The sequence below is a fragment of the Physella acuta genome, unplaced genomic scaffold (genome assembly GCF_028476545.2).
Source record: "Physella acuta isolate Inbredline_101_S28 unplaced genomic scaffold, ASM2847654v3 ptg000750l, whole genome shotgun sequence".
NCBI lineage: Eukaryota > Metazoa > Mollusca > Gastropoda > Physidae > Physella > Physella acuta.
In genome coordinates, this window is record NW_026732268.1 from 10,829 (window position 1) to 23,009 (window position 12,181).

Sequence of the window (12,181 nt, forward strand, 5' to 3'; positions counted from 1 at the left end):
ATGACACTAGGTAAGTGTGATAGATTGTAATCACTGACGAGGAGCCACATTGGTTGTTAACAGTAGTTTATTCACACCATGAGGAAAGAGAGGGAGACGGAAGTCACGAGAGACTTATATACATAACATGTAAGGGACATCACTCAAGATAACAATATAAATATAATACTAATACAGAAGAGTGAGTTCCCTTGACCTCACAATTATCTCAATCTATTACATCCCTTTACCCTTAGAACACAATAACACATCTCTCAATAGAACAATTAATAGTATCCTAAAATCACCAATTATATTGTAACATGAACACTATGGTAGATTACATCCTTACAAACAATGCACAATATGTTACAACACAATTAAAATACAAACAATGATGTCAAAGTCCTTTTGACCTTTAAAATCATAGGTCTAACTTATTTGGGACTTTGATTGTCCTGTTTGACCTTCTCAGTGGCTTTTGATTTGGTGACTCAATATTCTGACCATTTGGATTCTCTATCTCAGGAGGTCTAGGATTTAAATCATTAACTCCAGAATTTACATTTTCTGACTCTAGACAACTTGGTTCACTCATATCAACAGAACTTGGTTGTGGAACAAACTGAGTTGGTGTGAACTGTTCAGATTTGGTGGGATTGACAGATTCACACTTATTATCTGCACAAGTTATTTTTAACTGGTCTGCATGTCTACGGACAATAAGTCCATCATTTGTTTTTACTTTATAAGACACAGGGTTAGGGAAAATTGTCCTATGTAGAGCTAGATTTGACGGTAGGACTCGTCAACCAAACGAGTCAATATCAGAATATGTTGCTGCTTTACGTCATCTAAGTAGATTCTGTGAATTCGGGAACACGCTGTCTGACAGACTATGTGAAAAGTTTGTGACAGGTGTAAATAGCCCTGATGTTCAAAGAAAGTTGCTGCTCGAGTCAGATCTAACATTAGAAAAAGCAATACAACTTGCAACTTCATACCAGCAGTCATCTGAGGCGGCAAAATCTCTAATGCCCTCAGGGATCCATGCAGTAAACAGCAGGTTAGTCAACAAAACACCAACTCCATCAGAGCATTTCAACTTATGCTAAACATCCTGCACGTTCAAATCTTAGATCTAAATCTAGTAATAATTATCAAAAATGTCATCGATGCAAAGGTCCCCATGCATCTCATCGATGCAAGTTCAAGTCAGCAACTTGTTATAAGTGCAGTAAGCAAGGTCACATTGCCAAGGCCTGCTTTGCAAAGTCTTCGTCTGTTGCTAAATCTAGCCAGTCAAGACAGTACCGCAACCAAAGGCAGCACTATGTTAACTCTCACCAAGACTACCTAACCCAACCAATGAACCACTCTACCTGTGAAAATGCTCAAACTGATTCGCAGCCAGATTTCAACCTGTTCTCTGTGAAATCAATAAGTCATGCTCCCATCAATGTACTAGTTAATATCAACGGTAAGAGCATCAGCTTCCAACTTGACACTGGAGCATCTCTAACAGTCATCACAAAGAAGGACTTTGACGCTGTCACAGGAGGATCAGTGCCTCTACAACCATGTCACAAGTGTCTAACAACATACACTGGTGACAATGTTCCGGTAATAGGAGAGTGTATGGTTCATGTAAGTTATAATGGTCAAAGTGTTAAACTTCCTCTTCTTGTGGTTGAAGGAAATGGACCACCATTACTAGGTAGGAACTGGTTAGTTGATCTTAAGTTAAACTGGCAGAGTATATTTTCAGTGAGCAAAGCAAGAGAATCTAGTTTTACTTCAATAGATAAAGTTATATCTGAAAATAAAGGTGTTTTTGGTAATTCAGGATTACTAAATGATAGAACAGTGAAGTTAAGCATTAAAGACACAAATCCAAGATACTGCAAAGCTAGAGTTCCACCTTATGCAATGAGGGATAAAATTGAAAATGAGCTAAGTAGATTGGAATCTAATGGCATTATAAAGAAGGTAGACTATTCCGATTGGGCAACGCCCATTGTGCCAGTGTTAAAGAAGGATGGTTCTGTAAGAATTTGTGGAGACTATAAAGCCACACTGAATAAGCAAATAGAGCTAAATAGGTACCCTATTCCTAACATTGAGGAAATTTCTTTGAATTTGGCAGGAGGAGACAAATTCACTGAATTATACTTTAGTCATGCTTACACTCAACTAGAACTGCATCCAGATTCAAAAGTCTATACGACAATAAACACACATAAAGGACTCTACCAATATGAAAGACTATGTTTTGGCATATCATCTAGCCCTGGAATTTTCCAAGCTGTCATGGACAGTATTTTTAAGGATATTCCAAATGTTTGTGTTTACTTTGACAATGTGTACATAACTGGTAAGAATGACACTGAACATCTTAAAACACTTGATAAAGTCTTGAAAATAGTTGGTGAAAAAGGTTTAAAGATAAACAAAGATAAATGTCAATTCATGCTGACAGAAATTAGTTTTCTTGGTTATATTTTAAACAAGCAAGGTCTCAGACCTCAACCTGAGAAAACAAAAGCCATTAAAGAAGCACCCAAACCTGAAAATACCCAACAACTAAGAGCTTTTTTGGGCTTGATAAATTACTATGCAAAGTTCATAGGGAATCTGTCTGGTAAACTATCACCACTGTACAAGCTTGGCACTGGGGTAAACAACAAGAAGCTGCTTTTAATACAGCAAAAGAAGCTTTGTCTTCTGACACCTTACTAACTCACTATGACACAGGGAAAAGACTTATTTTAACATGTGATGCTTCACCTGATGGTGTAGGAGCAATCTTATCCCACATAGATGAAAAGGGTGACAAACCCATTGCTTTTGCCAGTAGATCTTTGAATCAGGCTGAGAAAAATTATTCTCAGTTAGATAGGGAAGGCTTAGGCATCATTTTTGGTGTTAAGAAATTTCACAAGTTTCTGTTTGGTAAAGAATTCACCATCTTTACAGATCATAAGCCATTGCTTGGCTTGTTTGGAGAAAACAAACCCCTACCTGAGCATGCCTCACCAAGAATTCAAAGATGGGCTATCACACTAACTGCATACAATTATGATTTGAAATACAAACCTGGATCTGAGAATAGTGCAGATAGTCTTAGTCGATTACCTTTAAAAAACCAAAGCCTTAATTATGTACCAGAGGATGTATTTGTTCTTTTCACTATCATGGAAAACTCCAATATAGATGTGAATGATATTAAGAGAGAAACACAAAAAGATGAGTGCTTGATAAAAGTATATGAGTACTGTAAGAATGGTTGGCCTGAAGAGTCAGTGAATGATGATTTAAGGCCATATAAAATAAGAAATAAAAACCTTTGTGAAGATAATATAAAAGATGGAGAAGATGCAGTCCATTATCAGTCAGAGTTGTCTAAACAAAGTATTTGTAACTTAATAAATGATTATGGTGATATGGCAATTTCAAATGCTTTTAAAGAGAATACATTAGTAAGAAGGAATGTGATCATCAAACAACTTTGCTAACATCATTAGCACTTACAGAAACTAAAAGGGTAACATCAAAAGAAAAAAAGATTTTTGCCATTTAATACACCCACTTCAAATACTGGATCACAGTTGCAAATTGATATGGTCCAGGATATTACTTTTAAACAGTATTTTTGGTTACCAAAAAGCACTATCAGATTACCTGAGGAAATTGATCAATCAAAGAAATCTATGTCAGTTAAGGATCTGAATAACAGCATAATACTTTCAGATGCCAATTCAAAAATAGTTCCATTAAATCATGACAAACATCCATTGAAAGAGAATTTGGAGTTAATGAGAATGTGTATCTGAGAAATTATGGGAGAAGGGAAAAATGGATGCCAGGTCAAATTGTTCAATGTACAGGACCTGTGTCTTATAAAGTAAAAACAAATGATGGACTTATTGCCCGTAGACATGCAGACCAGTTAAAAATAACTTGTGCAGATAATAAGTGTGAATCTATCAATCCCACCAAATCTGATCAGTTCACACTGAGAAGGTCAAACAGGACAATCAAAGTCCCAAATAAGTTAGACCTATGATTTTAAAGGTCAAAAGGACTTTGACATCATTGTTTTGTATCTTGATTATGTTGTAACATATTGTGCATTGTTTGTAAGGATGTAATCTACCATAATGTTCATGTTACAATATATTTGGTGATTTTAAGATACTGTCAATTGTTCTATTGAGAGATGTGTTGTGTTTACTAAGGGTAAAGGGATGTAATATATTGGGATTTGTGAGGTCAGGGGAACTCACTCTTCTTGTATTAGTTATATTTATAATGTTGTTATTGAGTGATGTCCCTTGTATTTATCTATTGTTACTTCCTGTTCCGGTCTCCATCATGTTAGCAGAGGCCCAATAAAATCTATATACAAACAGCATGGCTTCTCGTCAGTGTGTTATAATAGAACAACTCCAATCCACCTCAGTAAAGTTACTGCAAAGTTTGTAATATATATGCCCAATTTTTTTCAGTCATCTAAAATGAGTCTTTCTAAGGTAAAAAAAATAATTGAAAATGACAAAAATGCGTTTTGGTCACTTTTATTTTCATAAAATAAAAAAAAATTCAATTTTTTTTTTGCTTTGGACATAAAATAACTCTAAAACTATTGTGTTGGTAACATTAACAGGAAGATTGTGTACATTATTTTCAAAAATCACATTAGTTAAAATATAATTTTTTTAAAAAAATGCCGCAGTAATCTAGTGCAGGAGAAACAGAATCAAAATTTAGTGGAGTAATGTAATCTAATAAAGACGTGGTGTGGTGCCTACAAGTGATGCAGCAGTTGATGCTACATTCAAACCTATCGGGTTGATAACTGCTTTGGGGGAACAGTTTTTAAAACGACAACTCCACATCTTTGTATGTCTCTGTTTCCCTCAACCTTGATCTTGTGGAGCATCAAGAGTAAGTGATATCTTTTGGAAACTGGGGGGGGGGGGGGGGGGCTTGGCCTTCTTCCCTTCCCTTGTAAGGAAAGTTCTGGATAGGCCACGATAAATGTCTCTAGCTATGGAATAAATAATGTATTTAGTGATTAATAAAATATAATTAAATTTACTACTAGCCTATTGTGTAGGCCTACTATTTGTCATATTACTCTAGCTGGAAACATGAAAAAGCCTGAAAACACCTTTTTGTTAAAAGTTATTTATACTTGACAGTATATTTTTAATATTAATTCTATTGAATGAAATATTCGTTGCTTGTGCCACACTGGTTGAGATATCCAATGATGAAGATGCCATACTGTGGTTCTCAACATCCTATAGGACAACTTAACTGTCCTTCATTGTTACTATATGCATATAAAATAAATAAATAATGAGAAATTTTACTAGTACTACTTACACTTACAACTAATATAACTTGTAAAACTAAGTCACAACAAGTACAATCTTAATAAATTGCACCACCATCTAAAAATTGATCTGGTACATTTTATTGAGGAGACCGGCGCAGACCATTTCACATTATTCAGCAGGGGAATCAGAATCAGAGTGCACAACAGAAAATAAAAAATTAATCACATTAGTCCTTAAAATTTAGTGTCTTTTGTTTTAAATAAATTGATAAAAATGTATAGTTATTATAATTATAAGTTTCTTTTGTGTTTCATTAATATTTTATAAGTATTTAACCTTCGTTCCCTGTAAAAAAAATTGAGTTCGTCCACATAGTAACCAGGAATGTCTGGTGGCCATTTTGAATTTGTCGATTCATAATTTTGACGCGATAGTCCAGATAAACTGTAGTAATACGACCCTATCATTAATCCCATTCGATAGATTTTAAAGAATTAGTAAACGCTAGCATCTAATAGTTAAGTGCATCCATATTTTAAGTCCCTAGAATGTCCTGAATTAAATAGCTTCACGTTTTAACACACCATATGTACAAGTGCAGTTCACACGCTAAAACCATGGACAAGTAGCGTTCAAATTTACATTAATAACGTGTGCTAATTAAACCAAACTGACATTCAAACTTAAAATTCATTTATTAAAATGTAAATGAAACTTTAAAAATGATACTTACAACTTGTTTGAAGGATCTAGCAAGGGTAAAATCCGTTAAGCATCATCGGTCGTCAACCTTTAAAACCGTTATGCGAGCTACTCACTCGGGGCTGAAAGTTGACTCGAGGGTCATATGCTTATTGATGGCACGGCTTCGCGACCGTAAGTCAGAAATACTTGAATTTACAACACAAAGTAGTTATAAAAGTGAACTTTACATCGGTGTAAAGATTGAAACAGAATTAGTTTGTTTTCTTGTATATATCGTCATTTAAAGTTTAAAAACTGATTTTTTTAAAATGAAATAAGCAAGTTATTTTTTCAATTTATACATCAAACGATAGACTAGAATTCGCTCTTTAAAATGACATTAAGATTATGCTTCTACGATGCTTCGTCGCGAAGCCGCAACCAAATGAAACAGTGTGGGGTCGGTCGGTACTCGCAAAACGGTGAAATTTGTTGACGTAACTGATACTTTTCAAACAAATATAAAACACATTTAAACATGTGTTACATATATAAAAATACCAGATTACGACAGATAAAGGCTTAAACTTTATTGACATATAATTTTTATTCTTATAGGACAACTAGAAGTAGTGAAATTTTATTTTTGAAAACCGCAAAAACTGCCCCTAAAACGCACTTTTTCGCCAGTTTGGACTACCTAATTTTAGTAAAATATCAATGTTAACAAATTCAAATGCAATATTAAAAGGGGGGGGGGGGGAGAGGTGTGTGTGTGCGTGCAGGCTGAGACTTCATTTTCGGGGTAGGGGGTTTGGCTTTTTGTGATGATTTATGTCGGAGGTATTTGTAATATTTGAGTGTAATATAGGCAAGTATGAAACCTCTTGTTGGCCGTCACACCCTATCCCCATTGAGGCAGTGTTAAAAAAAATAGATATGATTGCTTTAGTTGATTAAAGGGGAGATGATCTAAAGCGATATCAATCTGTTTACAGAATAGAACGGAAAGCTGTCAGGGAGGGTAGTTTTCAATGGTCGTAAAGAATGAGCAGTTAACGGTCTTAGAGAGATCAAGTTACCAAATTGGTTTTAACATTATCAACATGCGGAAATAAAACAATATAAAAAAGTCTCGATTTCAAGCCCTCTGGCAGATAAGGCTCGATCCCTTCCAACACCAAAAATTAAGAATGAAGAAGAAGAAGCGACCTATGCTTTTATAAAAAAAAAAAAGCAATTTTAAAAAATTGTTGCTGATGTAAGTTTATTATAAAGTTTTTTTTATATTTTTGTTTTCTCAGGATGAGCTTTTGAATAAAAAGTGAAGTCTGTTTTAAAAAATATTTATTACTGATAAGCAAAATGACACAGCCCAAAGAAATCCATACTGGTACCCCAGTCTGGTTCCTACTTATTGATCACCAACAGATCACAACAAGTTTTTAAAAAAGTAACACATTATAAAAGAAAGCATATCACAAAAACTTCTAACAATAGAATCTATGACAATGATTGATCACATCAACAAAGGTATATAAAAAAATCAAGTCAGACAGTTTATGGCAAAAAATAATAAAGTACATTACTTTGATGAGGTGAAATAGCAAGCTGTCAGACTATGATGTTATTGTTCAAGTTGAATGTACAGTGGAGATGGGTGTATTAGGGTGGTGCTAACATCTGACAGGACTGCACCATCAGAGGGGGTTCAAATGATTTGCTTCTATTGTTCAATGGCAACATAACCAGATGGCATTCAAAAACAAATGGCCTCATTTTTACTGCCATAAAAGTAAACCTCAGTTATAATAAGATACACTGGTCTAGAAGTATGAAATCAGGTTACTGAAAGAATTGTTACCTTTGTATACAGTGTGTAATTGTTAATGCAATGTTGTCAGATTATTGTGAGAATTGTTACCTTATATAATTAAGTGTGTAATTGATGCATGTAATCAGATTATTGTGAGAATTGATGCCCTTTGTATTCAGTGTGTAATTGATGCATGTAATCAGATTGTGAGAATTGATGCCCTTTGTATACAGTGTGTAATTGATGCATGTAATCAGGTTATTGTGAGAATTGATGCCCTTTGTATTCAGTGTGTAATTGATGCATGTAATCAGATTATTGTGAGAATTGATGCCCTTTGTATACAGTGTGTAATTGATGCATGTAATCAGATTATTGTGAGAATTGATGCCCTTTGTATTCAGTGTGTAATTGATGCATGTAATCAGATTATTGTGAGAATTGATGCCCTTTGTATACAGTGTGTAATTGATGCATGTAATCAGATTATTGTGAGAATTGATGCCCTTTGTATACAGTGTGTAATTGATGCATGTAATCAGATTATTGTGAGAATTGATGCCCTTTGTATACAGTGTGTAATTGATGCATGTAATCAGATTATTGTGAGAATTGATGCCCTTTGTATACAGTGTGTAATTGATGCATGTAATCAGATTATTGTGAGAATTGATGCCCTTTGTATACAGTGTGTAATTGATGCATGTAATCAGATTATTGTGAGAATTGATGCCCTTTGTATACAGTGTGTAATTGATGCATGTAATCAGATTATTGTGAGAATTGATGCCCTTTGTATACAGTGTGTAATTGATGCATGTAATCAGATTATTGTGAGAATTGATGCCCTTTGTATACAGTGTGTAATTGATGCATGTAATCAGATTATTGTGAGAATTGATGCCCTTTGTATACAGTGTGTAATTGATGCATGTAATCAGATTATTGTGAGAATTGATGCCCTTTGTATACAGTGTGTAATTGATGCATGTAATCAGATTATTGTGAGAATTGATGCCCTTTGTATTCAGTGTGTAATTGATGCATGTAATCAGATTATTGTGAGAATTGATGCCCTTTGTATACAGTGTGTAATTGATGCATGTAATCAGATTATTGTGAGAATTGATGCCCTTTGTATACAGTGTGTAATTGATGCATGTAATCAGATTATTGTGAGAATTGATGCCCTTTGTATACAGTGTGTAATTGATGCATGTAATCAGATTATTGTGAGAATTGATGCCCTTTGTATACAGTGTGTAATTGATGCATGTAATCAGATTATTGTGAGAATTGATGCCCTTTGTATACAGTGTGTAATTGATGCATGTAATCAGATTATTGTGAGAATTGATGCCCTTTGTATACAGTGTGTAATTGATGCATGTAATCAGATTATTGTGAGAATTGATGCCCTTTGTATACAGTGTGTAATTGATGCATGTAATCAGATTATTGTGAGAATTGTTACCTTATATAATTAAGTGTGTAATTGATGCATGTAATCAGATTATTGTGAGAATTGATTCCCTTTGTATTCAGTGTGTAATTGATGCATGTAATCAGAATATTGTGAGAATTGATGCCCTTTGTATACAGTGTGTAATTGATGCATGTAATCAGATTATTGTGAGAATTGATGCCCTTTGTATTCAGTGTGTAATTGATGCATGTAATCAGATTGTGAGAATTGATGCCCTTTGTATACAGTGTGTAATTGATGCATGTAATCAGATTATTGTGAGAATTGATGCCCTTTGTATACAGTGTGTAATTGATGCATGTAATCAGATTATTGTGAGAATTGATGCCCTTTGTATACAGTGTGTAATTGATGCATGTAATCAGATTATTGTGAGAATTGATGCCCTTTGTATACAGTGTGTAATTGATGCATGTAATCAGATTATTGTGAGAATTGATGCCCTTTGTATACAGTGTGTAATTGATGCATGTAATCAGATTATTGTGAGAATTGATGCCCTTTGTATACAGTGTGTAATTGATGCATGTAATCAGATTATTGTGAGAATTGATGCCCTTTGTATTCAGTGTGTAATTGATGCATGTAATCAGATTATTGTGAGAATTGATGCCCTTTGTATACAGTGTGTAATTGATGCATGTAATCAGATTATTGTGAGAATTGATGCCCTTTGTATACAGTGTGTAATTGATGCATGTAATCAGATTATTGTGAGAATTGATGCCCTTTGTATACAGTGTGTAATTGATGCATGTAATCAGATTATTGTGAGAATTGATGCCCTTTGTATACAGTGTGTAATTGATGCATGTAATCAGATTATTGTGAGAATTGATGCCCTTTGTATACAGTGTGTAATTGATGCATGTAATCAGATTATTGTGAGAATTGATGCCCTTTGTATACAGTGTGTAATTGATGCATGTAATCAGATTATTGTGAGAATTGTTACCTTATATAATTAAGTGTGTAATTGATGCATGTAATCAGATTATTGTGAGAATTGATTCCCTTTGTATTCAGTGTGTAATTGATGCATGTAATCAGAATATTGTGAGAATTGATGCCCTTTGTATACAGTGTGTAATTGATGCATGTAATCAGGTTATTGTGAGAATTGATGCCCTTTGTATTCAGTGTGTAATTGATGCATGTAATCAGATTGTGAGAATTGATGCCCTTTGTATACAGTGTGTAATTGATGCATGTAATCAGATTATTGTGAGAATTGATGCCCTTTGTATACAGTGTGTAATTGATGCATGCAATCAGATTATTGTGAGAATTGATTCCCTTTGTATACAGTGTGTAATTGATGCATGTAATCAGATTATTGTGAGAATTGATGCCCTTTGTATACAGTGTGTAATTGATGCATGTAATCAGATTATTGTGAGAATTGATGCCCTTTGTATACAGTGTGTAATTGATGCATGTAATCAGATTATTGTGAGAATTGATGCCCTTTGTATACAGTGTGTAATTGATGCATGTAATCAGATTATTGTGAGAATTGATGCCCTTTGTATACAGTGTGTAATTGATGCATGTAATCAGATTATTGTGAGAATTGATGCCCTTTGTATACAGTGTGTAATTGATGCATGTAATCAGATTATTGTGAGAATTGATGCCCTTTGTATACAGTGTGTAATTGATGCATGTAATCAGATTATTGTGAGAATTGTTACCTTATATAATTAAGTGTGTAATTGATGCATGTAATCAGATTATTGTGAGAATTGATGCCCTTTGTATACAGTGTGTAATTGATGCATGTAATCAGATTATTGTGAGAATTGATGCCCTTTGTATACAGTGTGTAATTGATGCATGTAATCAGGTTATTGTGAGAATTGATGCCCTTTGTATTCAGTGTGTAATTGATGCATGTAATCAGATTGTGAGAATTGATGCCCTTTGTATACAGTGTGTAATTGATGCATGTAATCAGATTATTGTGAGAATTGATGCCCTTTGTATTCAGTGTGTAATTGATGCATGTAATCAGATTATTGTGAGAATTGATGCCCTTTGTATACAGTGTGTAATTGATGCATGTAATCAGATTATTGTGAGAATTGATGCCCTTTGTATTCAGTGTGTAATTGATGCATGTAATCAGATTATTGTGAGAATTGATGCCCTTTGTATACAGTGTGTAATTGATGCATGTAATCAGATTATTGTGAGAATTGATGTCCTTTGTATACAGTGTGTAATTGATGCATGTAATCAGATTATTGTGAGAATTGATGCCCTTTGTATTCAGTGTGTAATTGATGCATGTAATCAGATTGTGAGAATTGATGCCCTTTGTATACAGTGTGTAATTGATGCATGTAATCAGATTATTGTGAGAATTGATGCCCTTTGTATACAGTGTGTAATTGATGCATGTAATCAGATTATTGTGAGAATTGATGCTCTTTGTATACAGTGTGTAATTGATGCATGTAATCAGATTATTGTGAGAATTGATGCCCTTTGTATACAGTGTGTAATTGATGCATGTAATCAGATTATTGTGAGAATTGATGCCCTTTGTATACAGTGTGTAATTGATGCATGTAATCAGATTATTGTGAGAATTGATGCCCTTTGTATACAGTGTGTAATTGATGCATGTAATCAGATTATTGTGAGAATTGATGCCCTTTGTATTCAGTGTGTAATTGATGCATGTAATCAGATTATTGTGAGAATTGATGCCCTTTGTATACAGTGTGTAATTGATGCATGTAATCAGAATATTGTGAGAATTGATGCCCTTTGTATACAGTGTGTAATTGATGCATGTAATCAGGTTATTGTGAGAATTGATGCCCTTTGTATTCAGTGTGTAATTGATGCATGTAATCAGATTGT